This window comes from Amblyomma americanum, chromosome 10 (genome assembly GCF_052857255.1).
Source record: "Amblyomma americanum isolate KBUSLIRL-KWMA chromosome 10, ASM5285725v1, whole genome shotgun sequence".
Taxonomy (NCBI): domain Eukaryota; kingdom Metazoa; phylum Arthropoda; class Arachnida; order Ixodida; family Ixodidae; genus Amblyomma; species Amblyomma americanum.
This window is the reverse complement of record NC_135506.1, coordinates 118,556,707-118,579,231: the sequence shown is the minus strand read 5'-3', so window position 1 is coordinate 118,579,231 and position 22,525 is coordinate 118,556,707. Positions and strand designations below refer to the sequence as shown.

The 22,525-nt window shown below is 47.0% G+C and overlaps 1 pseudogene; it reads left to right on the top strand.

Annotated features, from left to right (window-relative positions):
- The first annotated feature begins 3,970 nt into the window (after window positions 1-3,970).
- The window catches only part of LOC144108663 (uncharacterized), a 39,288-nt pseudogene continuing 20,733 nt past the window's right edge, over window positions 3,971-22,525 (top strand).

Sequence of the window (22,525 nt, the reverse complement as noted above, 5' to 3'; positions counted from 1 at the left end):
CTGAACCCTTTACATCGGGCGGTGGCTCAAGCCACCTAGCCATGTCTTGTGAAATTTTACTCCTGTCTTGCTTTTAGCCACCAATCAGATAACCTTCGCTTGGTTACTTCTAACCTCTTAAAATCCGCTTTCCCTTCACTATCCCTAAACCCCAATGCCTTGGGTAAGTCAGCCCTGCTGCCTTCCACTGTAGCGTGAAGCCCTTTACAGAAAAGTATCAAGTGTTCAGCTGTTTCCTCCTCCTCTCCGCACGCAATGCACAAAGTGTCTATCTCCTGGTACCTGACTCTATACCTCCTGGTACCTGACTTTCGGCGAACAGGCAGCGCCGCCGGTGGCCGCCGGAGCAGTTGCGTTGGAAGAGTCGCGGCCGCCTAGGTCGGGCGCGCGCCCAGTTTGGGGAGGCCGTCGGAAAGTTTTCGGGATTTTTGCTGCGAAGTGGTGGCGATTTGGCCTAGTTGGAGTGACACAGTCATAAATAAACAGTGCGGGAACATGAAGACACCACACAGAGAGACATGGTGGAGCCCTGGCTTTGTGCTGGGCGTCTGTTTTAAAGTAGCAAAGCACGAGAAACGGAGCAGACGACACAAGGAGAAGGGTGCCCAAGGGCAAGAAGCAAAACACAGCAACGAACGATCGGGGAGGGCATAAAAAGTACGGTGAAGAAAGAAGTAGAAAAATACAGAGCAAGTTTTTTGGCACCCCCCCACATGTGGTACAACGCGACACAAAGCCAGCCACGAGCAAGTCGATCAAGCGGGACGGCCGGATTGTTGTGATATGTGGGGACGTACTTAGGCAAAAGCTGCGAGAATAAAAAGAAAAAGAACGCTGCGGAGGAAGTGGCGATGGAGAAGGAAGGAAAGGGTACGGAAGAAAAAGCGGAATGAACGGAGGGGCAGCTGAAACGGAGAAAAAATACGAGAAGCTGACGAAAGGCCTGAAAATTCGCGTACGTCGGCCAGCTAGGCTCATAGAAAGCGACATCTCCCTGCCTGTGAGAATAATTGAGATAACGGACGTAGTAGATTGGCAGAATGTTTTTCAAAGGCTTCAATTATCTCTCCGGTGGGTCGGATTCATCTTCTTCTGATGACAGAATAGTTTTTAAAGGACGTACGGCATGTAGCGGTGGTCTCCGCAGCGAATCTCAATAAGACGCCCTTTGATCATTCTCTCCACACTGCACTGGTATGCGCACAGGAAGTGGCTGATCCAGTATAGTATGTTGACCCTTTCATTACAAATGTTCCGATTGGAACATATGAATTTAAATTTTTTATTTGCCTTCAAGAAACACCTTTCTTTAAAATTTTTGTTTTCGCATCTGTATGATGATTGAGGAAATCATTGTAACTATAAAATTTCGTATCGTTTGATTTAAAGACTGTATTATTATTGGAAAATGGACACAATTTATTTAGCCTGTGTCGGAGCCGAGTGTTTGTGGGGCCCTTCCCGGAAAAAAACTTACAATCAAAAAAAGGAAACAAAAGCGCTGACAAACACTTGCTAATATCGTGACCAAACCACAGGTTAATTGAGCGTTGTGTAAAAACTATCTACGTCGGCGCGCGCCACCAGACGCGTTCTGTGGTTCCTAGAGCATGCCCTTTCGTTCTGTCGAGTAGGCTAAATGGGATCGTACACAAAATACAAGGGCAACATTGCCGAATAGCTCAATTTTTTCGGATGGTGAGTGAGAAAAATTAGGAATGCAGGGGTTTGTGAGTGCCTTCTTTCACTCTTTTGAGAACGTCATGCGGCGAATCTTGACATGATTGCCTCCTCACTGCCCGTCGGGACGAGAGCCATTCACTGTTCCCGTCGCTTCGGATTATAGAACTTGTTTGAGGACGTGAAAAACATTGTCCCTGGTGAGTTCAAGTATGTGCTATTGTAGACTGCTGCACAGCAATTGATCTTTGACCACAGAATATCCCCAAAGCAACGAGCGAAGGAAAAATACAACGCTCACCCGGGCAGTTTTGCAGCATCTGAGCGGCACGGGCCGGCGCGCGTCTCCCACCCGGTCTGCCCTTTCCTCCGCTAGGGGCGCGGGCATCGCACCGGAGTTACTCCTGCACGGTGCCTTGGGCCTTCCCTATTCCTGCTTCGAGTCCGGCGTTCACTTGCTGGCGCAGAGGCTGAACAAATGGGACGTTAAAATGCTGAGGCAGCAAAGGCTCTAAGGCGCCACAAGGTGAGCCCTCAACCTTCTGTGAGAATTTTAAAATGAGTGCTGTGCCACCTGCGCCGAGCATCGGTTTTACGTGGGAAAGGTGCTTGGACTTAAGTGGCCAACTAGCATGGAGCGCCTGAGGCAACTGGAAAAGCAAGCATTCTTTTAAGGCCTTAAGGAGATGAACACTGTGGACAATGTGCATGATGTCCTTTGACTGTTTGGAAGCTTGTGAGGTCCATAAAGCTCACAAGGCACTGTTGCAGTGTGTGACAGGTCATTGTGGTGATATTAGAAGACATATTACTACACAATGGGACAGAGAAAAGGAGCACACAGGATAAGCGCTCGCCCTGTGTGCTCCTTTTCTTTGTCCCGTTGTGCTGCGCTGTCTTCTAATATGCTATACCAACAAGCCCAAACTACCATGTTGTTAAGATTGTGGTCATGATAGGTTTTTTTGATTTGGTTGCACTCTCTGCACTAGTTCTGAGAAGTTCTGCGGTGGTGCCGGTAGCGTGCAGCGTCATTTCAGACAGTTCAAATGCAGCTTGGCACTGGCCGCTTCCAAAACGAATGGTCGAGTGCAGGCCTGATTGTCTGATAGCCTTGCTGTCGTCACGAAAGGGCAGCCAACTGCATGCTTCCGACACCAACGACCACCAAAATCCTGAAACACTTGGAAGAATTTTCAAGCAGCAAATTGCAAAGAAATCTTACCATGAACCTGCTCTAGGAAATCGTCATTTCACAGAGAAAAAAAGTCGGTGCATGTATTGTAAGGCCGCCGAACTTTTCCAGCTACATACCTTTGCAGGAAGCATGACGCCGGCACACGCGGAAACCGCAGCCTCCGAGTACATACGGGGAACGAAAATGGTCGCTTGACGCACAGACCTCCCCCCCCCCTCGCCCCTAACGGCGTGGGCTATCGCCGGGAAGGCCCCCACAGCTTCCCGCCGTGCCTCGTGAGCCAAAAGCGCATTCCTAGGAGGGCCGTGACGGACACCTGTCATGGCGGACAGGCAGTGCTCACCAAGAATGTGGGAAGACAGGGGCTCCCGGAGCGACAGACAAACCCCTTCATGCTTATTAGCTGTGTCCCGCCGTCGGTAGCGCGGCAGCATCGTGGGCCCTTTCGCCCCCTCCTCTGTTGGTGACGGGCGACGCGGACCGATGGTGGGTGGCGGTATGCCTGAGGCAAGGATTAGCTCCGAAGGTAGAGCGTGTGGATACTCTCACTTGAGAGAGAGTGGTGGCGTATTTGTTTTTTATTTAGTTTGTGTTGTTAACAAGACTCTGGGTTCGAGGCTAAGCCCAACCCAATTGGTTGTCCCCATCTCTCATGTTATTTTTGATTGGAGAATTGATGCTCAGGGCGGGCCACTGAAAAATACCGCCCTTAGTCATTTGTTAATGAAGTGCTTAAAAGCGCATGTAAACGGATCCAGTCCAGTCTGAACTGGGGCTCCATGCTTGGCATGTAACGTGATGTTACTTAGGCTCTAACCTGCCGGGTCGATGAGTAAAGTAGCGCAAAGTTTGTTCTTCTGTAAATTCAGTTCCAATTTTTCCAGTTTAACTCTCTCTATGTGTATGTTGTAAATATATGCTCTGCTGTCATCATCTACAAGCTCGCCTCCTGTCCATCTTTCAAGCCGAACGACACTAGAGGAAGGGTTTGTGAACCATCCTCGAAGAAACGGACGACCATTGAAATTCTACTGGCGCAGCACGACAGGCTTCGGCACGACTCATCTCAAGGCCAGGCATCGCAGCGACAACCACAGGCCATCCGACACGGAGCAGCGAGGAGCTGTCAAGGGACGACTCCACCTCGGCTGCTGCCAACGCTGGTGGAACGGACGCATCATCCGGGCTCTGGGCGGCAGACAACAGAAGATCTGCGCCGGGTGAGTGGGATTTCTTGCGTTTTGTTGAAGCAGGCATGGTGGTTAGTTTGTAAGACCCATGGTCGATACGAGGAGAACGTTAGCCGCTAAAGATAGCGAATCTAATACTGAGAATGAAATGAGGTCGAATCCTCGCCAGGAGCAGCAATCGCTAGAGGGCGGTGTAGAAACGGGGATGGATCAGAACGAGGGAGCGACTATGGAGGATGATTTCAGTGTGGAGAGCAGGTTACAGGCCGACGACCAGGGACAGACATTGTCACTAGGTGCTAGAGGAACTGATACAGAAAAAATGGCTATTCGCCGTATGGAGTTAAAAGTGGAAATGGAACTACGAATGCGTGAAATTGAATCCAGGGAGCGACTGGCACTTAAGCAGATGGAGCTTGGGCTGTCGAATGGTCAAATGTCACCGCTTGGGTCGGGACAGAGTGATGAACGGTGTATAGGCTCAGATTCAATATCACAATGTGCGAAAGTCCTTAAGGGCTACAGAATGTCATGCGATGCAGATGTACCATTGTGGTTTGAGGAGGTGGAGAAGCTTTTCACTACTTTCAATGTTCCAGACAGTAGCCGAGTGCACTTAATTTTGCCGGCACTGACAGAGCGAGTCAGATACTTACTTCGCAACCTTGACCGAGCCGAATGCACTGATTATGAGGCTGTAAAAACAGCGGTTCTAGAAGAATTAAAATTCGCTCCGACTGAGTACCTTGAGAGATTTGAGAAAGCAGCGAAAAGGAAGGAGGAGACGTGGGCTCAGTTTGCGTCTCGCGTGAAAACGTATTTAATGTACTACATCCAGCCTAGAGAGGTAGACTCAAAAGAGGATTTGACTGACCTCATGGTGTCCGATCGCATTAAGGCAAGCCTCAGCCCGGAGGGCATTGAATATGTGCACCTTCGAGAAGGAGAGAGTTGGCTGAAGCCTAAATAAATATCAAAGGCCCTACAGACCTTCGAGCAAGCAAAAGGTAAAGAGCGGTCTGCGAGACAGATTACAGTGCCAGTACTGCAAACGGGCCAAAAGCAGGGTAATGTTGAAAAACCCGCAGTAAAGTGCCACCAGTGCCATGGACTGGGCCATGGCGCTAGGAATTGCCCGCGAGTAACAGCAAATGAGCCGCGCCAGCAACAAGCATATGGGCACAGGCGGAGGGTGCAAAAGGTCGTGCGGGTAGATGAGACAGGAGTAAAGGACGCAGCGGTAAACCAAGGCGCGGCTTTAACTGCTAAAGTAGGAGTGCCTATGCAAAATTCAAGGGCAGCCGCATCGAGACTACAGTTCGTAGAGCTTGTATGCGGAGACGTCTGCACCGAGGCATTGCTTGATACGGGTAGTGAAATGACGGTAATAAGAGAGAGCATACTACCGCAGGCGCTGACGGAACCATCGGGGACAGTGAAGCTAGTGTCGGCTTTCGGCAGATCTATTCAGGCGAAATTGGCGACGGTCCCTCTAAGTGTATCTCATACAGGAACAATCGCAGACGATCAAAAGATAGGCATAGTATGTGCCCTCACCAATGAGCTTACTGAGGGGGTGGACTGTTTGCTGTCGTCAGAAGACTGGCAGATGCTTAAGAAGCACAGCGATAGAGCGTTCACAAGTACTAGTTCTGCAGTCAGTATGGCGGCAAATCAAGAACCTACAAACGCGGCAAATCAGAATTGTGAGGCACTGGTAAGCGAAGTTGGCAGGGCACCAAATGACGACGTTCCACGCGAGGAAGCAGAGCCACCTGGGAGGGAAGATGCACTTTCACTGTCTAACCAGCGAGAAATGTTTCGAGCAACGCAGACCGCTGACGAGAGCTTGAGGAAGGCAAGGGAAAATTCTAAGCACGGAAAGGCGGCTATGTTCGTTACTGAGGGATTGCTACACCATTGGGATTCAATAGCGGGTACTAAAGTGCGACAACTGGTCCTTCCCCAAGAGAGACGAAAGGAAGTTCTGTCCTTGGCGCACGAATCGCCGTGGGGTGGACACCTGGGACTAAGTAAGACGAAGGCACGCATAAAGTACAACTTCTATTGGCCCGGTATGGAAAAGGAGATTTCAGAGTGCTGCCAGTCTTGTCATGATTGCCAGATCCGCCCAGGCAGGTGTCACACTGACAACATATCTATCCCCCCATTAACTGGGCCTGAACTGCTCAAGAAAGAAGTAAGCCGCCAAGTAAAGGAGTTTCTTAGGTTAGGATTAATTTATCCTGTAAAAAGTGAATTTGCACATCCAGTTATGTGCGTGGGAAGGAAAGATGGGTCGGTGCGACTGTGTATTGACTACCGAACTTTGAATGCAGGAACTCGTTCAGATGCGTTTCCGAGGACTAACTCCCAGGAGCTAATTTTTCAGGTCGGCCGCGAGCAGTTTATCACGCTAGTGGATTTAAGGTGTGGCTACTGGCAGGTACCGATGGGCGCGCACAGCCAAGCGCTTACCGCATTTGTGACGCATGAGGGGCCAGAAAATGCGCAGTGCGCATTAGAAGAGCTCAAAGACTCGCTCTGCAGAGCAGTGGCGCTGAGCACTCCACAACCTCACCAGCCGTATTGGCTTTTCACTGACGCATCAGCAGCGGCTGCCGGGGCTTCCTTGACACAAATGACGAAAAAGGGCAAATACCTATAGCGTTCGCGAGTCATCGCTGCGACGCGACTCAGGCGAGGTCGTCGACCATAAAGTGCGAAGCGTTCGCTATTATAGGGGCTCTGAAGAAGCTCGATTATTGGCTCTTCGGTGCCGTGGTCAATGTGGTCTCTGGCCACAACCCCCTGTCATACTTGACGACGTGCACTCCACACGGGGCGAAATTGGCTAGATGGGCGCTGCCACTTCAGCGTTATAACATAACGGTGAAACACAGGAAACGCACTAAGAATAGAAACACAGATGCGCTATCCAGGCTCCCCAACTTGACATGGGAGTCAGGTACCACCATGCCAGCCTCGAGAAGGCGTGAATGTTCCCACTCAACCGGCGCTTGGTGAGCAGGGTTCCGTGTGTTGAACTAGGGCACTTACGAAGAGACTTCTGCCTGGCGTCTGCATAAACGGTGCCCGTGATTGTTGTGCGCAGACTTGTGAACAGTGATGAACAATGTGGCTTTGTGTGTGCTTCTAATGTGGACTCTGCGCAGTGCATGATGTTGCTGCCCATTCAGTGAACTGTACAGCAGCATGCACAAATGTTGCGCTTTAGTTTATTTTATTGATTGTTTCTTTGCTTTGGTTCTCGAAGATTCGAGTACCCAGGAGAAACTCTGCCCCGGGAGGGCTGACATTTGTAATGTGAAAGTGCTGCGGCCTCTTTGTTAGGAAGCATAAACGAGCTGAAAGCAAGCTCGGTTTATACTCTTAGAGGGGGCGTGTAAGGCCGCCGAACTTTTCCAGCTGCATACCTTTGCAGGAAGCAGGACACCGGCACTCGCGGAAACCGCTCCCCAGTATAAGCGAGAGCCCCCGAGTACATACGGGGAACGAAGATGGTCGCTTGAAGCACAGACCCCCCCCCCCCCTACGACGTGGGCTATCGCCGGGAAGGCACCCACAGCTTCCCGCCGTGCCTCGTGAGCCAAAAGCGCATTCCCAGGAGGGCCGTGACGGACACCTGTCATGGCGGACAGGCAGTGCTCACCAAGAATGTGGGAAGACAGGGGCGATCCTTATCTGGTTTCCTGGAGCGGCAGACAAACCCCTTCATGCATATTAGCTGTGTCCCGCCGTCGGTAGCGCGGCAACATCGTGGGCCCTTTCGCCCCTTCCTCTGTTGCTGACGGGCGACGCGGACCGTTGGTGGGTGGCGGTATGCCTGAGGCAAGGATTAGCTCCGAAGGGAGAGCGTGTGGATACTGTCACTTGAGAGAGAGTGGTGGCGTATTTGTTTTTTATTAAGTTTGTGTTGTTAACAAGGCTCTGGGTTCGAGGCTAAGCCCAACCCGAGGGGTTGTCCCCATCTCATGTTATTTTTGATTGGAGAATTGATGCTCAGGGCGGGCCACTGAAAAAGACCGCCCTTAGTCCTTTGTTAATGAAGTGCTTAAAAGCGCATGTAAACGGATGCAGTCCAGTCCAGTCTGAGCTGGGGCTCCATACTTAGCATGTAACGTGATGCTACTTAGGCTCTAACCTGCCCGGTCGATGAGTAAAGTAGCGCAAAGTTTGTTCTTTTGTAAATTCAGTTCTGCTTTTTCCAGTTTAACTCTCTGTATATGTATGTTGTAAATATATGCTCTGCTGTCATCATCTACAAGCTCGCCTCCTGTTCATGTTTCAAGCCGAACGACACTAGAGGAAGGGTTTGTGAACCATCCTCGAAGAAACGGACGACCTTTGAAATTCTACTTGTATACACACAGGCGACTTACGAATTAGCACTGAAATGCTGCCCATGCGACTCGACTTGACCGCTTACGTTTTCATTATGACGCCTCAAACAGTCACTCAACTCCTCCATGTGTAGGTTGAAGAAGCAGAGAAGGTATGGCACGTGTTATTTAATGAAATGATGACAGTTATTTGCTAAAAGGTTATGGTTAATGGGGGTTTAGCGTCCTAAAGCGACTCAGGCTATGAGGGACGCCGCAGTGAAGGGCTCCGGAAATTTTGCCCACCTGGTGTTCTTTAAGGGAGCTGCTGACCTGAATGACATGGGTTCAATCCCGGCCACGGTGGTCGAATTTTGATGGAGGCGAAATTCTAGAGGCCTATGTACTGTGCAATGTCAGTGCACGTTAATGAACCCCAGGTGGTCGAAACTTCTGGAGCCCTTCACTACAGTGTTCCTCATAGCCTGAGTCACTTTTGATGTTAAACCCCCGTAAACCAAACCAATCTTTTTTTGTAGTGAGGTGTAAGGCATTATTATACACGGATTACTTGTGATTTGCTCCTACGGCTGCTAAATAATTTATAACTGAATTTCTTTCTCGTGCTGTTTCAGTTTCATAGGGTAGAACGTTGGGCCAGTTGGTGTAGCGACATAATTAAAAACTTTGCGTAAAATAACACAGGACGGGAGGGAGAAACACGCACACACACACACACACGAGCGCGAACTTGCAACTGTATTTCCAGAAAAGATACACCGCCTTAAGAAACAGAGAGGGCGCAAGCGTACAAAATTCAGAGCACCACGTGTGGGAACAAAAGAGCACGCTCATAGATACAGTAAAAATTGCATCAAGAATAGGCACATGCAGAATCTTATCAGAACTAATCAGATTTGAACAACAAAAGCAGGCAATCCATTGCTGAGTAAGGCGAGTTCTTTTTTGAGAAGGGCCACCGAAGCCTTACCGCCACCGAAGTGACGGCTCGAACCCGTCTTTGCATTGCCTCAAATGCGAACACTATACTAACACGAATAAGAAGAAGAAACAGCAGTGCCATCCTTTCCTCCGTTCCACTGTTGTTTTCGGGCGAGCTTTCGATAGGATGGCCCGGGAAATTGTAGAGGCCCTTAAAATTAACACCACGGAAGGCTGCGTGAGTAAGGCTTAATAGTTTAGCTCTTCAACACGATAGCAAGGCGGGAGAGTTGGTGATGCATATTTAAAAAATTAACAGCACGGAAAACGGGGACTTCAAGAGTAGAAAACACAGGACAAGCGTGGACGAGTTGGTGATACATATTTAAAAAATTAAAAGCACGGGAAAAATTCTGTGGCAGGAGGTTTTAATACATGTCAGCCCACCCCTCATGTAATACTCCCTTGTGGGCCTTTGAGGTACAAATAGATAAAAAAAAGTAGTGCCCTTTCAAACAGTATAATTTGCAACTTTGGTGCAAGATTTTCGGTGGCCCCTTCAGGAAGTGTTTGCCCAGAGCTTGTAGTGATTGCTTAATGTCACTTGGTCCCAAGAACCAGACAGTTAACCAATTGCCCTTGTGCCTCTTGATGAGAAAATCTGAGAGGTAAAAATGACAATTTACCATAGCTGTGAACAGTAATGCGCTGGATGTATTGCCGAAGAGAATCGAGGTCATCAGTTTGACAGTGGTAAGAATTTTTTGGTTGGCTAGAGCATAGGTGGCTTAACATCATCTTCCGTATCTTAATAGATGTGGCATAGATGTGTAATTAAAATTTTTTTCGATGTGTCTGGCTGGTGAGCTGTCAGCTCAGGCATGACTAAGTTGTAAGCTCAACCAGAAGTACCTGTGCTGTTTGAGCTCAGGGCAAGAGCTTTGAGTGAGGCCACTGCACTACCTCCTTGTTGTACATTTGGCTTTCGTGGTGCTCCAACTTCCTCCTTCCCCCACCTCTGTTAGGAATGTCGCCATGGGGCCGAGCAAAAGTGGTGGGGTGTAATTAGAGCAGTGGCATGGCCATAAGGTCCATCCAAACAGCACTGCGTAAGGCTTGTTTGCTGGATTGGCCCCGCAGTCAGAACTGAGGTAAGTTATGAGTGGGCCACTGTGGAAAGAGACAGTAGAGCAGCGGAAAACTTGCCATGAATGGTGGAGAGCTATAGTTTGGAGGCAACCTTTGGTGCCTGTATTGCCATTGTGGTCAAAGTTATCTGAGACCATATAGGGCAGCACCTGTTCTGAACGCATCGCATGGCAATAGATCAGAACTTCAATTTTATAGTTGGCTCATGGGCGTATGAATGCAGGAGGTGTATGAATAGGTTCAGATTTCACATTGAGACGCATCAAATTCAGCAACCTAAGTACTCACAGGTACAGTAAAACCTCATGGACAGTAAAACCTCATAATGGAGCATGTTTTATACTCGCATATTGCTACCTTCCTATCGTCCGTTCATTTTTTTCACTCAAGCCAGCGTGGTTTTCGCAAGAATCATTCCTGTGACACCCAACTGGCACTCTTCCTGCACGACTTACATTTAAACCTTGATCGTAATATCCCGACTGATGCAGTGTTTTTAGACTTCGAAAAAGCGTTCGATAAGGTTCCCCATGGTCGTCTCTTACTAAAGTTATCGCGCCTTAATATTCATCCATGTGTTCTGAACTGGATTCGAGGGTTTTTATCTAACCGTCAGCAGTTCGTATATGCCAATTCACACTCTTCATCCTTAACACCTGTGCTCTCAGGGGTACCTCAAGGAACGGTACTCGGGCCCCTCCTTTTCTTGATATATATTAATGACCCACCGTGTAACATTTCTTCTCATATCCGACTCTTTGCCGATGACTGTGTCGTTTACCGAAGCATTACTAACCCCACCGCCCATCTCGCATTACAAACTGACCTTATTCGCATACAAGACTGGTGTAAAACATGGCTTATGCCATTAAATATTTCTAAAACCGTGTTAATGTCCATTCACCGTCGTCGTAATTACGTAGTGCCTAATTATAATATTATTAACCTGCAGATTGGAACATCCGAATCATTCAAATATCTTGGTGTGCATATCTCGCGTGACCTAACTTGGACCTGTCATATTAATCACATTATAAATTCTGCTAATTGTGCTCTAGGTTATTTACGCCGTAACCTTTCACTCGCTCCTCCCCCTATTAAACAGCTTGCTTTTCAAACCTTTGTGCGTACCAAGCTTGAGTATGCTAACGCTATTTTTGATCCGCACCACGTTAATCTTACTAACGCCCTCGAATTGGTTCAGAACCGCGCAACACGATTCATTCTATCAAATTATTCCTACCACTCAAGCATCTCAGCACTAAAAGCTCGAATCAACTTGCCCCCCCTAGCCTCGCGCCGTAAGATAGTACGTCTTAACCTTTTTCATAAATTTTTCCATTCTTTGCCTCTTGATAACCCCTACATAAAAAGAGCCCACCGGATCGCCCGGTTCAGCCACAGTAACGCAGTGTATCCCCTACAAGCCCATACTGTGACATTTCAGCAGTCATTTTTTCAGCGTACTGCACGAGACTGGAATGACCTGCCCACCGAAGTTGCCATTACCATCAACCCACTAGAATTCAAGCGGAGCGTCGCCAACCTTTCATCTTAACATTTTTTACCATTGTTTGCCAGATACCGTCCACTCCCTCATGTAATGTCTCAACCGAGACCTTTGAGGAAATAAATAAATAAAAAATAAATAAATAAATAAATAAAGACGTACCTCGTGGCACTGCGGAAAAACTGTGCAAAGCGGCAATATTGTCACGAAGACGACGAAGCTGGCAGTGGTGCAGGAACAGAAAGGTCGCGTTATAGGCGAGTGGCCATTAAAATCATCTCAATGCCATCATTCATCGCCGCTTATTATTCGGCTGGTCGCTACGTAACATTTGGTGTGAGATGGAGGGCATCATCCACATCCTGGTCCTGGAGCTTCGGAGTCCTCCGCCGGCCGTGTGTACCTGGTTCACCCCGCCCGGATGTGCCCCAGCCCGCCGGACCTGAACCGACCTCGCTGCTCACCCCAGCCCCATCCCCTGCCCTGACCACAAGACATGTTGACATGACTACGCTGCGGCAACCTGAGATGCCGCCCACACGCGAGGACACCACCCCCTGCCCATGCCATTTGGTGCGCTCCAAGGGCTTCGGCCATCTGCTCCTGGCGACCTGTGACCTGGAAGCTTCGTGGACCAGGATTCATTCACACATATCTTTCATCGTGGCGGCCAGCACTTCCCCCATGCCATTTCTGTTGTACCGTCCTCTGAACCCATCTCCACTGAGCGCATCTCTCCGTCGGTGTCTTCTTCTATTCACTATCGGGACGATCGCTCGGCAGCCTCGGTTAGTGTCACGAAAACGACAAAGCTGGCAGTGGCACGGGAACAGAACAGTTGCGCTATAGGCGAGCGCCCATTAAAATCATCTCACTGCCATCATTCATCGCCGCTTATTATTCGGCTGGTCGCCACATAACAATATGCCCAAACTGAAAGCAGCCTGAATATATCCGTTGACCTGGTAAAAGATGATACCTGAGACATTTCAAAGAATGTGCATGTGCAACCTTTTAATCACATGGCTACTAGCGCAGCCTCGAAGGCATATAAGCCAGGTCCCGGGTCCCACCTGCTCTATTAATAATGCGCAGGCAAAACCTTTTAGTCAGATAGCTACGAGTGCAGCCTCAAAGGCATGTAAGCCAGGTCCTCGTGTCCCTGCTGCTCTATTAGGCCGTATTTGAGTGAACAAGCAAGTGTCTAGCTCGCATGCAGTTTTTTTCCAACAGTACGGGTTTAGCTTTCTTCAGCTTCCATGTAGGCATTACTTTCATTAGACGGCGTTTTGCCAATGATGGAAGCAACAGTGTCAATACCAAACTGTGCTGAAGAAGTCTTGGACTGCAGTGTCTAATACATCACCAATCATGCAAAAAAAAAATGAGTCTCCACGATGCCTCCTGTAAACAGGAGGTATTTAGGAATACCTGCTCTATTCCGAAGCCTGGATTGCGAGCAGTTGGGGATAAGAGTGCATGGAGAACACCTTAGTAATCTGCGATTCACAGGTGATGTCGCTAAGTCACTCAGGAGATGAACTGCAAAGCAAGATCAGTGAGCAGAATGGTGGGTCTAAAGAATTAAAGGAGTATAGACACCTAACTTTCAGGTGCTTGTTTTTTGTTTGTAAGGATGCATGAGGCATTGTTAAATATATTACCATCTGGTATTTTTCTATAACCACTAAATAATTTATAATCTCATTTCTTTCTTGTTCTGTTTTGGTCTCAGTTTCAACTGCCAAATGAGGACTATGACGCCAACGTGTGCCTACAGGTCACGTGAGGCATGAAAAAACTGCAATATAATCGCTGCTTCTACATTAGTTGTCATTCCGGCTCTTGAGGAAGGCTGGCTTCAGCACTGCAGTAAATTATAACGATGAAGCAGCGATTATATGGGCGTTTTTCCATGCCTCACGTGACACAAAAGCGTCGTCGCCATTGTTTGGCTGTTGAAACCGAAACAGCATGACAGAAAAAATTATAACTTATTTAGCGGCCGTGGGCAAATATTACATGGTGATTCTTGTGTAGCAGTATTTTCCACATCATTGTAGAGAATAAAACATGCAACCGCAATTACGTGCCTATACTCCTATAACATGAAAAAAACCAAATGGAAAATGCTCTTGGCCATTCCCTCCAATGCAAATGCTGTGTGGTGTATAATATTGTTACGTGGTGGCCGGCCGAAGAGTGAGGCGCGATGAACGATGGCAGAGATATGATTTGCATGGATGGGATGCGAGTGCTCTGTAGCGAGTGCTCTGTACCGCACCACTGCCAGCTTTGTCGTCTCCATCACAATATTCCATTTTCTCATGAACATTGTCACTAATAGGAAACTGGGTGGTGTATCATCGTTTGCGTATGAACTTAAGGACACTGACAAGTTCCCTACGCAGCCGCTGACCACACACCATACATGGCAAAATTACTTTTGAAAAGTAGTTAAATTTCATTACTAATTACTTTCCTAGAAATCTCACAGAAGTATTTAAATTACGTTACAAATTACTGCTCTAAAAAAATAATGACATGACATTACAATTACCTGCCTTAAGTAATGAAAATTACTTCTTAGTTTTGATGCTAAAATGTGTTGCATTGGTCATAGTTTGTGCAAAATTTCTAGTTTTTTGTTTGCACTGCCACTAAGCTTGAAAATGGGAGTTGGAAATTTTGCCCCTCTTTAGTCAATTTGAACAGCCACTTTGCTGATGTAGATGGTATTTCTCATATCACTCTTCAATCAGAAGTACATCATTCAATGTGTAATATCGTCCCACCATCCTGATTTTGAAGAATTGGTCATCCGCATAAACAGCGGGAGTACATTGACTGCTTATCCACGCATCATCCCAGAAGTGCACAGGGGTGCAGAGAAGCTGCCAGTTCTGCTGATGTTCAATTGATTTGTTCTGCAGGCAAGTTGGTGCAAATAAATTGCATGTTGCTGGGACGCTGTTGCCTTTGTTGCCCTTGAGTTAGAAATAAGGCCTCAAATGAGGCCATAAAATACCGACAACTCACGACCAACTTTCTTAAACGTGTCAGTTGAGACTTCTTGTCAGTGGGGTGATGTCAAAGTACTTTCTCAAGCACTCGCAGTGCATCTGTGCATAGGTGCCATATGGCATGCCTTGGTCATGGAGCTCTTCTGGTGGCCATGCAGTGCCTTTGTGTATGAAACAGTATGCAGTGCAGGAAGATGCGTAGCAGTCCTGTGACTGATATGCGGACTTTTCACAAAGGCAGTGCTGGCGCCTGCGCGCACATCACCTCTCGTACGCGTACGCCACTTCCCTGGGGTGCTGGCTATTACTGGTTGCGCGCTTTTAAGGCAAGAGCCTTAAGTGGCACATTTACGTTGTTACCCGGCTATGTTGTCGATGTCCAGGAAAAGTGGTTCACAACCCCCAGTGACATCATCAGCAAAGAGAAAAATTTCTTCCGAGGGTGCAGAGAATTGAACCAAGGGCCTTCAGATTGTGAGGCGATCGCATAACCCATGGGCCACAAAACCGCATTGCTTCGTGGCAAGTAATGGTTCATTTATTGTATTCGTTGCCCTATGACTGTATGCTAATGAGAAGGTGTGTCACTAGAAAGGAAGGAAACAATATAAATTAAAAAGTGAATGTTTTTCGCCTTCAAAGCATGGAACTAGTCTCTAGTGCCCTCAGTAATTTATTCTTGTTTTGGGAGTCGCCGCGGTGGCTCATTGGTTATATGGTGCTCGGCTGCTGACCCGAAAGACTGGTTTGATCCTGGCCACAGCAGTCTCATTTCGGTGGAGGTGTAATGCTATAGGCCCCTGTACTGTGCAATGTCAGTGCACTTCACCCAGGTGGTCAAAATTCCCGGAGCCCTTCACTATGGCATCCCTCATAGCCCGAGTCGATTGCTTTGGGACATTAAACCCCCATATACCCTATCTTTGCCTTGTATATGCTCATCTCCACAAACGCGAACGAAAGCATGGCAGATACGAGGAGAAGCATGGACTCGGTATGCAGCAAGAGTAATATCGCTAGTAATTAATTACTTTTCTGCGGAAATACTGCTTGAAGGTAGTTCATTACATTACTAAATTGCCAGTCCACAAAAGTAATGAATTACATTAGAAATTACCTAGAAAAGTAATTTAATTACTGTAATTTTATTACAGTAATTTAATTGCTGGCTAATCTGCCACACACTGATTTCAAGGTGATTGAACACTGCTTTTCAATGAATGCGAAATCCTGACATGATAGCTTTTGCAAATGGTACGAAACAACGCCTTTTGCATTTTTAAGGCAAAGGTTTGTGCCACCTTCCCTTTTATTTTTGTCTCTCCCTCCCCTTTCCCCCTTAATATGTTTTTTTTGGATGTTATGAATGCAATGTTTTAGCAACAAGCTTGAATTAGCCCCTATGAAAAATTTTTTTGCTGGTCTGCACGTGACTGTCTATGTCCAGGTTTTGCGCCAGTTCCTAGTCCCTGGCATTTATTGGCACTTTCACTTCAATAAAACTTTTGTGAATGTGCTGGCACAAATTTTGAAAAGTTCCTTTGCTAGCGCTTGCAAGTTGTTTCCATATTTTTTTTTTCCATGGGGGTGAAGTTTCATGGCATGTCCAGTCCGTCAACTATTTCTTACCGTTCTCAGATACTTTGTCCCGTTACACTTGTGCATTGTGGAAGAGCCGCAGCTGCTCTTAAGATGCTTTGAGTCCTTGCCTTTGTGCAGGGCAGCAGCGGCGTCTTCTCCGCAGTGCTCAATTGCATGTGGGCAAAGCATCCAAAAATGATGACTAGCTTGGCTGGCATTTTCTCTTTGTCTCTGAATGCATCATATGGTCAGAATTTGGCAAAATTATGGACATGTATACCAGGGAATTGTTTCAAAAAGTTATCCAGGATTTGTATTGTGAATAAAAATAGCACAACACGCATAAATTTTCGTTTTGAGATACTAAAGATTACACGAACCAAGAATAGAACAGGAAGGTTCTACTGTATTTCTTTGAAGGGCTGTGACGGTTTTAAAGGGTGTCTAGCAACCTATAATTGTCAAGAGGCATTTCGTTTACCTGGAAAAATCTGGGAGTTGTGAGGGATACCACCAAAAAAGTGGTCAAGTCTCTGAAAAGGACGGACTGAAATTAACGCAGAGGTCTGCTGCGAGTTTTAACGATACTGTGAGTGTCCAGCACACGGTCCGTTCTTATTGGCATGACATAGTTTTGCTTTTAATGAGTATATATTAGGCATGACAGCCTGTCTGTTTTAGCTGTCTTTTTTGTGTCTTCAATTAAGTGAGCATTGTATATACTACTAGTTGGTTCTGTACAGGTTGCCACACTCGTCATTAAGTTTGGTCTGGTGCATATGAATAGACACAGCTACGTTCAAAAGTATTTTCTGTGGAATAAGCCGTAGTCATAGGAATGTGCAGAATTCATGCGCTTTCAGTATACTGATGAGAGGTGCCATGCCACCCGTGTGGCATCAAAATCGATCTGTAAATCTTGCTCTCAGGCCTCGTCAATCTTGTAGGCAATTGCAGAAACAAACAAACAGAGGCTAGTTTCTCTGCGGTTCGAGCTGTGATGACGAGGTCGTAAAAAGCTGTTACTTTTTGTGGAAATCGCTTGATGCTTGTCCTGTGGCATTGCTGCTATCGAAAGGGATGCCAGTGTGTGCCTTCATTGGAAAGGCAGTAAAAGGCAGTGCTTCTCAGTGATGAGCAAACCAACCTTTGTCAGCCCTCTTGTTCAAGGGTTCCTTCTTGAAAGCCTGAAATATTCTTGTGCAGTACAATGAACTGTGTATGGAGTCCCTGAAAGCATGCAGAGTGTTCCGTTTAGAATTTTTCCAGAATTTTCTCAAAGTAGAGTTGTGTTACTGTTGTGAAAGCACATGTAATGTCAGCACATATGGCCACCACTCTTATGAACCATTAAAAGAAAGCAAAAACTTGTGAGCATAATTCTAACAAACTTCCAAATCTAAGAGTCCGGATCAGTCAGGCACTTTTCGTCCAGTGAGAAGGAAAACAGCTGCTGAAATTTCAGCACAGATTCCTAGTTGAAATGTGCCAGCATCTGTGGGTCCGTTACGGCCAGGGATTCCAGTGTGGTAAAACCCATACACAAGAGTTAAGTGGGCCATGTCCCGTTAAGGATGCTGCATCTGGGGCAGCATTCCACAGCTGGAGGTGTCACAAGAAAGTGTGGAAGAGGTCATCTTGTTAATGCTCCCACTCCCAGCTCAAGCTGCTGTTCATCGATTTTTTGTGTCATTAATGTTTCTCAACAATGCCACATCACGTCATACTCCTTTTCAGTGTCTAAACTGTGACGAGCATCTCCACCGCAGCCCCGGCCCCGTGCTTGAGTGCTCGCCTCGGCTACGGGAGGTCGTGGGTACGATTCCCGCGGCCTCCGGTCGACCAGCCAATTAATCCAATAGGAACAGGCGGTCCACCGGCCTAGTGCTCAGCTCTCTAGGGCAGCACTGCGTGGGAAGGATAGACTGCGCCTCAAAATTCCGGTCAAATGCGGGCACGAAAACGTCTCCACATGGTTCAAACCCGCAGTCCAAAACTCTCGCCTTGTGCCAGTTACAAAACTCACAATGTTCACTTCTCTAGCCTCAAGATAGATGTGCCATAAGCACTCTCCGCTCACAAACCCCCTTCGAGCAAAGTGCGGCGGTATTTGATTGCTATCGTTTTGGCTGGCTCACACGCATCAGCAGGTGTGCATGACAGGTTAAAAAAAAAGATGGGCTTCTACCGCACGAGGTGGATTTAGGGTTACTTGACGGCGGAACTTATATCTGATCCATCAAGGCAACGGTTTGGTCGAAGAGTCTTCTCCCAAACATCTCACCCTAGATGAGCCGAGCGCCATGGCGGGGAAATCTTAAAACCGGTGGGCACCCGGTGGCACTGGGAATCGAACACAGCACCTCCCAAATGAGAGGCGGATGCTCTACCACAAGGTCGCGCTTCGGTGCTATGATCTTCGCCAAAAGGCCGAGAAATGAAAAGCCGAAAAATTGTCGTTCGGCAGCTTACAGAGTCAAGCTGTCATGTTTTTTCCTGAACACAGTTATGGCTCAGGCTAATTGTACCATTCTACATGATTTTCCCTCATTCACTGAGACGCTCAGTAAGCTTTAGGATTCCATAAATTATGAAGAGGAATGAAATATTTGTATGAAATGTTTCTTTTAATCACTGCATTTTGTGGAAACATGTTTGTATTGTAATTTCAAATGTTTTATAATTTGAACTACTCGAAAATAAAGCATATCGCAGTACTGGCCGGCATTTCGAAAGGCCCTGATATGCACAGCATGTGTACGAGAGCAGACGATGCAGCGGTCCCTGCGTCACTACTTTTGGAGCCCACATGACCAGGGTTGCTGCTCTTCCTCGGGAGTGACGTCATAATGCACCCCGACACTCAGAAATCGAAATCGCTCAGTATAAATAATGCGGTAATATTTAATGTTCATATTTAAATTGCGGAGCATGTACCACGCACCGGGTGGGAGTATGCAATGTTTGAAACTAAGAACACTCCAACCAAAAATTTGATGTCTCCGCCCCTTTAAGGTTTTGGGTTTAGCATATGGAGCTTGTGACCTCCTGTGTGCCAGTGTCAGAAGCCTTTCAGAAACCCTTTCGTTGTTTGTCTTGACTATTTTTATTCATTCTTGGTCTCTGCCTTGTAAACACTTCTTTTTGTGTGTGATTTCTCTGGCATATCTTGAACGATGTTCCTTTTATTAAAGGATCTTTCTAATGTCCATACGCAAAGCAACTACAGGAGCGCGTGGGCTGCTGCTGTATCTGGTGGGAGATGTCCTTATCTTTTTTCCCTCATATGCATTCCATTTTTTATGTATTTGTTTGTGGGTTTCTCTTAGTGGTTTATTAGTTGCATTTTATCGTTCTGAGCTTGCATACTTTTTTCTCTTTTCATGGCATCCAACCCTGTGTATGACTGACACTAGTGGAGGGACTGCAGCAGCCGACCTTGCATGGCACGCCATTCTCTGGTCCAAGGCACCTATTCCCCGTTCCAGGCTACTGGCTCAAGATTGTGCCCACAAGTCTGCACCTTGGCCTACAGGCAGAGTCGCAATAGGCCCACGTCGGCCAGGACTTCCTTGCCAAATAGTGTTCCTACCAACACGCCTTGTCAGTAATTGATGAAGCGTATGAATAAATGAGCAACAACTTCGTTGGCCGTATAGAAAAACCGTGTTACAAAGCAGTTTTTTTAAAGGCCATACCCAGCCACCACATTGTTTCCTCTGAGCAACCTACTCATCTTTGAGGTAAGTGCTTGCCGTGTGTCGCATCACAGTCTGAAGTGTTGCTGCAGAACAGCATATTGCCTTCCTGTTTATGCCATTGCAGCAGAAAATGCTCCACAAAGCAAATGAAAAAAATATGAATTTCGCCAACATACTGCTTTGAGACAACTGCTAAACGGGTGCTGAAGCCCACTGAACATTGTAATTGAGGCCCTTTGAATTGAATGTTCTTTGTAGGTATTTTACAAAGGCAAGATAGCAGTGCTACTGGGATTGCAACTCGCTGCAAACGAGGTGGATTCTGTAGCACTGGGCTCTTGATGGCAGTTTATGAAATTCGCATTACCCGAAACTGCACTGTAAAAGAGCATAAAGAAAACGATGCCTTCCTCGGTAATTCATGACATGGAAACCATCACATGGCCAGTTTATTCATTGCCTTCAGGTTCAAGACATCTGCCAGTTTCTATACGGTAGCTTGAGACTGTTGCACTGGAAAATTACATTTCTCTTGAAGGCACTTTTTGAGCAGGAATTGGGTTTACCCTGGTTTTCGTGATTTATGTTTTGGGTGCACAAACTGGGTAAAATCAGGCTTTAACTGCTAACAAGAGGCCCTAAATATTCGCTAAATTTGATTTATAGTCTTCTCTTACTGTTGTAACCTATCTTTCCTCAAGCAGAACGGTAGCTGAGTGAATTCACATCGCCTGTTAATGTCAGATTTTTTCTTTTCTCAGCTGCTGAGGGCCATTATTGCCAGAGGGGTATGTGTACTGTAGACAGGTAAATCGCTTAATTCAAACCTACGGTATTTACAAACTGGCACTTCGCTCCCGTCAAAATCGCGTATTTCAGTGCGACAAAGCTGCCGGTAATATAAGCATACACAACGGCCGTACAGCTTACCTGTCCTGACCGATGAAGCATGGCTGCATGTGGCCATCATGGAGAACCACTCGTCTACTACCCCTGTCACACGGTGCTTTCGAAGTCCAGTTTCTCTCCCCAGCTGCGCCCCTGTTCCTGCCACGACGTGGGACCAGTTTACTTTACCGTATGCGGGGCCTATTGAGTGGAATCTATGAGGCGCCGCTGACAGTGCTGATGAGCGGTCGCATAAGAATGAAAAGACCCGTACCAACCCCTATGGTCGGGCTCTCTTTATTCCGAACTCTGCGTAAAGAACTATTTTTCTTTCCCTTACCCTTTGTTTCTAATCAGCATAGTTTGAACAAATTTTCGGTCGCTTAATAGTTTGAAGTATCGAGGTGTCGAATGCCTGAGCATTGGTACGTGACCATATATATATTTCCCACCCATGGCGCGCGCCAAATTGTGCGCGCGCGCACAATTTGTCCCTAAACGTAATGACCGTTGGATATATTGTCTTCATCTTCAAAAGACCTGTCGAAAATCTCAAAAGTTTATTATAGCGACAAATTTATATATGAGACTGCTCAAAGGGAGCACGACTACAAAACCACCGCCGCACACACGCGCTCACTCTTGGCGCTCTTAATTCAGTTCCAATAGATTGACCGAAGTTTGAGGTATAAAAGTTAGCACGAAACAACGAGAATTCACTGTGTGAGCGTGTGTTTGAGGAAGGATCGCGCATAAAAGGTTATACCACTAAACGTACTGATCATAGTGCTTGCATGCGGCACAGCGAAACGGTGATATCGATATGAGATGGAAATTCCGCATCTGGCGCTTCTAGCCCTCGCAATGAAAAGAGGCAGGATTAATTTTTCCCTTTGCAAAGCAAACATCCAGTAGAACCCGCTGTTATGTTCGCGGTTGCTGCGTTTTTCCCGGTACGTTTTTTTTTCATATGAGCCAGATAGTCCACCTGCCACAGAAGCCCCTACGACTGAAGCTCGATCGCCTATATCTGTTACATAATGCAATTGTTGCATAATTCCCTTGTCGTACGTCGCGAAAGTCATCTCACGATGGTAGTTTACACCGTCCCGGAATTCATTCAATGCGCCCGTAATGGCGACGCCGGCCAGAAAAAGCGATACTATACACGTACTCTATATAGGCACTTGTTCGCCGCTGCGTTCGGCGACGTCTGGAAGCACCCAGGCCAACGCCAACATACTTACAGACCATGTGATTTTTTGTGCGTCTGTTGGCACAGTTACATCGACGCTGCGACGCTAGCGCGAACCACAGCAC